The sequence below is a fragment of the Linepithema humile genome, chromosome 6 (assembly GCF_040581485.1).
Source record: "Linepithema humile isolate Giens D197 chromosome 6, Lhum_UNIL_v1.0, whole genome shotgun sequence".
In the NCBI taxonomy this organism is placed as follows: domain Eukaryota; kingdom Metazoa; phylum Arthropoda; class Insecta; order Hymenoptera; family Formicidae; genus Linepithema; species Linepithema humile.
Window position 1 is genome coordinate 24,266,117 of NC_090133.1, and position 4,987 is coordinate 24,271,103.

Here is a 4,987-nt window from a genome sequence, read left to right on the forward strand (position 1 = left end):
ATTATGTTAATGAATGTAGATATGTTTATGAAGTAAAAAGAATTCAAAATTAAAAGTATTAAAAAATATTAAGTAAATACAATATTTCATAGATCTGTTGCTTTAAGATGGATAATCAACGATAAATTAATTGATATTTTACTTTGGAATTCATGCAATTATTTGTCGCTTTATTATATGTATAATGAAGATATACATAAGCTTATAAAACTTTTTTGCTACTTTCATTATTTCGTTATTTTATCATATCATAAAATGTTAACTACAAGATATAAGATTGACTGAAAATTTTAAAATACACACAGAAAGAAAAAAGAGAAAACATAGAAAATGCTTTTTATAAAGTTTTAAGTGAAATATAAAGTTTTTAGTTAAATTTTTCTTTATGGTGTTTTCATACGTTAAATAGAGCTATACTAAGTATACTCTACAAGTCTAAGAAAGAAGGGTTTGTGGATTTATTTATGAAATATTCATATACTATTTTAAAATATATATTAGACATTCTATTGTGCATGACGCTAATTTTAGAGTCTTGCAATTTATTATAAAACAAACTTTGCAGAAAAATTTGTCTTAATACATAATGCACACAAATCTAAACAAATCTAGTTAATATATTTCTGACATTAAAAGTTTGGATTGGACAATAAATATTTAATTTATGTAAGATTAACGTTTATTCATAAATGTACAGAGACTGCCAACCAAATATCTATCAATAAATACATGTATACAATTAATTTTTAACATGTATACAAAGAATTTTTAATCGCGTTTGACGTTAGAAAAAAAATTTGCAAATTTCTTTGTAATTATATTGCAGTTAAAATTGATACGAACGCTATAATTCTTTATAATTACATTTTATCTCAAAGTACATACATAGTTTTTATAATATGTTGGACTGAATATCGTTCAGTATAATTAATCGAGATTGCTAGAATTGTAATTTTGTAATTTATTGTTCTAAAATTTTTGTATTTTTTTATTTGCTGAATTTTTGTATGAACTTTCACGATTGTGCCAGTTTTGTATCTTTCTATACAAGGCAAATTTCTTATTCAACGAACACTTTTAGTTTATGTGATCATCGGAGATTTATTTACGGCATTTTGTAAAAAGATTCTTTTCCGCGGATACTGTGATTACAAATTGAATGAAATACAAAATTATTGCGGAGTTTCCTCGATATGAGTGCAAAGAGCGTAACGACGAGATACGTTCAATTATTCTTTTCCAATCAATAATCTAACATATTTTGCAAACTATAAACTTTTCTATAATGATAATTGCTATAAGTAGATAAGTTGATTTTTATACAATGAAATACTTTAAATCGAAGTCACAACACCAAATAATGCAATGAATGAGTCGCTGTACAAGATCTTACGTGAATTGTTGAGAGACTTTTATCAGCGCGTTTCTAAAATTCGACGTTACTGATTACTAGAATCGTATATAAAATTATCGAACTATTGATTTTTTATACGCATATTTTCCCATAAATCGTTTTTTTAATTTTATTTTTACAAAATGCCGTAAATAAATCTCCGATGATCACATAAACTAAAAGTGTTCGTTGAATAAGAAATTTGCTTTGTATAGAAAGATACAAAACTAGCACAATCGTGAAAGTTCATACAAAAATTCAGCAAATAAAAAAATACAAAAATTTTAGAACAATAAATTACAAAATTACAATTCTAGCAATCTCGATTAATTATACTGAACGATATTCAGTTCAACATATTATAAAAACTATGTATGTACTTTGAGATAAAATGTAATTATAAAGAATTATAGCGTTCGTATCAATTTTAACTGCAATATAATTACAAAGAAATTTGCAAATTTTTTTACTAACGTCTAACGCGATTCAAAATTCTTTGTGATCATTCGAGAACCAAGGATGTATAATATATATGATTGTTAACAACAAAAAAGAGCTATTAATAACATTCTTGTCAGTACGTCTTTTTTGTATTTACCAAGTAACACTCTGCCGATACGAAATTACACATTAAACAGATGTTAATTGAACAAAATTTGATTATTATTACATAAAATAATTTTAGTTTAATTATAGGAAAACTTTCGATACTTTCACTTTGATTAAAACAAAGATAATTTGATCTTTACTCACTGGTACATGATGCGCAGCAGCAGAGTTGTCGTTCTGTTGATCAGCATAGTTGATCTATAAAATACGAAAATAAATCAAGATTATAGTTGCATTCAAAATAATGAGTATTTACAATATTTTCAACAAATGAATGATTTCTTATTTACCGTAAAGTTGCTCCGCCGGTGCCCGATGCTCCTCCTGAGCCTCCTCCTCCTCTCAGTGGTCTCTAAAGTATTCACACGCGATCGCGACGTTGATACAAAAATCGCACGGCACTTTAAACGGCACTCCGCGTTTTATATTACTGGGAAATTACGGCGGAACGATATTATAATAATCATACGATATTTTAACCGACACTCCCGACGCGTATTTTGTTATATTAGGACAAAAGTTAAACGTGAATATCGCTCATCGCACGGAATACGCGTTCGACACGTTGCCGTGTACGCAACAGGTAACGATAGAAAAGGGGGAGGAAGATGAAAAAACTGTGAGAAGTAATAAGGATTGGGGGTAGTTGGGAGAGATAACGCACCGATACGCGAACGGTCTGCCTCACTCAAGTGTCGCCGTGCGAATAGTAACAGTCCAGGAGCAAGGATTCATTTGTATAAGGTCGTGTCGATGGGTAATTTAGGAGTAGGGGAAAAGAATGTGCCGATAACGCGTGCAAGAGAGAAAGCGTGGCAGTGAGGGAGAGAGGACATAGAGCACGTTGGAATTCTGTTTACTCACAGCACGGGGAAGTTTGGTGGGGTTGTTTACATACGCTCTGTAGTCTACGAGCTCTCTCCCTCACTACCACGCTTTCTCTCTCGCACGCGTTATCGGCACATTCTTTTCCCCTACTCCTAAATTACCCATCGACACGACCTTATACAAATGAATCCTTGCTCCTGGACTGTTACTATTCGCACGGCGACACTTGAGTGAGGCAGACCGTTCGCGTATCGGCGCGTTATCTCTCCCAACTACCCCTAATCCTTATTACTTCTCACAGTTTTTCATCTTCCTCCCCTTTTTCTATCGTTACCTGTTGCGTACACGGCAACGTGTCGAACGCGTATTCCGTGCGATGAGCGATATTCAAGTTTAACTTTTGTCCTAATATAACAAAATACACGTCGGGAGTGTCGGTTAAAATATCGTATGATTATTATAATATCGTTCCGCCGTAATTTCCCAGTAATATAAAACGCGGAGTGCCGTTTAAAGTGCCGTGCGATTTTTGTATCAACGTCGCGATCGCGTGTGAATACTTTAGAGACCACTGAGAGGAGGAGGAGGCTCAGGAGGAGCATCGGGCACCGGCGGAGCAACTTTACGGTAAATAAGAAATCATTCATTTGTTGAAAATATTGTAAATACTCATTATTTTGAATGCAACTATAATCTTGATTTATTTTCGTATTTTATAGATCAACTATGCTGATCAACAGAACGACAACTCTGCTGCTGCGCATCATGTACCAGTGAGTAAAGATCAAATTATCTTTGTTTTAATCAAAGTGAAAGTATCGAAAGTTTTCCTATAATTAAACTAAAATTATTTTATGTAATAATAATCAAATTTTGTTCAATTAACATCTGTTTAATGTGTAATTTCGTATCGGCAGAGTGTTACTTGGTAAATACAAAAAAGACGTACTGACAAGAATGTTATTAATAGCTCTTTTTTGTTGTTAACAATCATATATATTATACATCCTTGGTTCTCGAATGATCACAAAGAATTTTGAATCGCGTTAGACGTTAGTAAAAAAATTTGCAAATTTCTTTGTAATTATATTGCAGTTAAAATTGATACGAACGCTATAATTCTTTATAATTACATTTTATCTCAAAGTACATACATAGTTTTTATAATATGTTGAACTGAATATCGTTCAGTATAATTAATCGAGATTGCTAGAATTGTAATTTTGTAATTTATTGTTCTAAAATTTTTGTATTTTTTTATTTGCTGAATTTTTGTATGAACTTTCACGATTGTGCTAGTTTTGTATCTTTCTATACAAAGCAAATTTCTTATTCAACGAACACTTTTAGTTTATGTGATCATCGGAGATTTATTTACGGCATTTTGTAAAAATAAAATTAAAAAAACGATTTATGGGAAAATATGCGTATAAAAAATCAATAGTTCGATAATTTTATATATGATTCTAGTAATCAGTAACGTCGAATTTTAGAAACGCGCTGATAAAAGTCTCTCAACAATTCACGTAAGATCTTGTACAGCGACTCATTCATTGCATTATTTGGTGTTGTGACTTCGATTTAAAGTATTTCATTGTATAAAAATCAACTTATCTACTTATAGCAATTATCATTATAGAAAAGTTTATAGTTTGCAAAATATGTTAGATTATTGATTGGAAAAGAATAATTGAACGTATCTCGTCGTTACGCTCTTTGCACTCATATCGAGGAAACTCCGCAATAATTTTGTATTTCATTCAATTTGTAATCACAGTATCCGCGGAAAAGAATCTTTTTACAAAATGCCGTAAATAAATCTCCGATGATCACATAAACTAAAAGTGTTCGTTGAATAAGAAATTTGCCTTGTATAGAAAGATACAAAACTGGCACAATCGTGAAAGTTCATACAAAAATTCAGCAAATAAAAAAATACAAAAATTTTAGAACAATAAATTACAAAATTACAATTCTAGCAATCTCGATTAATTATACTGAACGATATTCAGTCCAACATATTATAAAAACTATGTATGTACTTTGAGATAAAATGTAATTATAAAGAATTATAGCGTTCGTATCAATTTTAACTGCAATATAATTACAAAGAAATTTGCAAATTTTTTTTCTAACGTCAAACGCGATTAAAAATTC

At 30.6% G+C, this 4,987-nt stretch overlaps 2 long non-coding RNA genes across 2 annotated transcripts; one reads left to right on the top strand and one right to left on the bottom strand.

Annotated features, from left to right (window-relative positions):
- Window positions 1–975: 975 nt before the first annotated feature.
- Window positions 976–2,425, bottom strand: LOC137000845 (uncharacterized). Its single transcript, XR_010891019.1, has 2 exons — window positions 2,293–2,425; window positions 976–2,200 (listed from the first exon to the last, which is right to left on the bottom strand). It is a non-coding gene; the product is annotated as an uncharacterized lncRNA (long non-coding RNA).
- A 184-nt stretch (window positions 2,426–2,609) lies between these two features.
- Window positions 2,610–4,774, top strand: LOC137000844 (uncharacterized). Its single transcript, XR_010891018.1, has 2 exons — window positions 2,610–3,457; window positions 3,550–4,774. It is a non-coding gene; the product is annotated as an uncharacterized lncRNA (long non-coding RNA).
- Window positions 4,775–4,987: the final 213 nt, after the last annotated feature.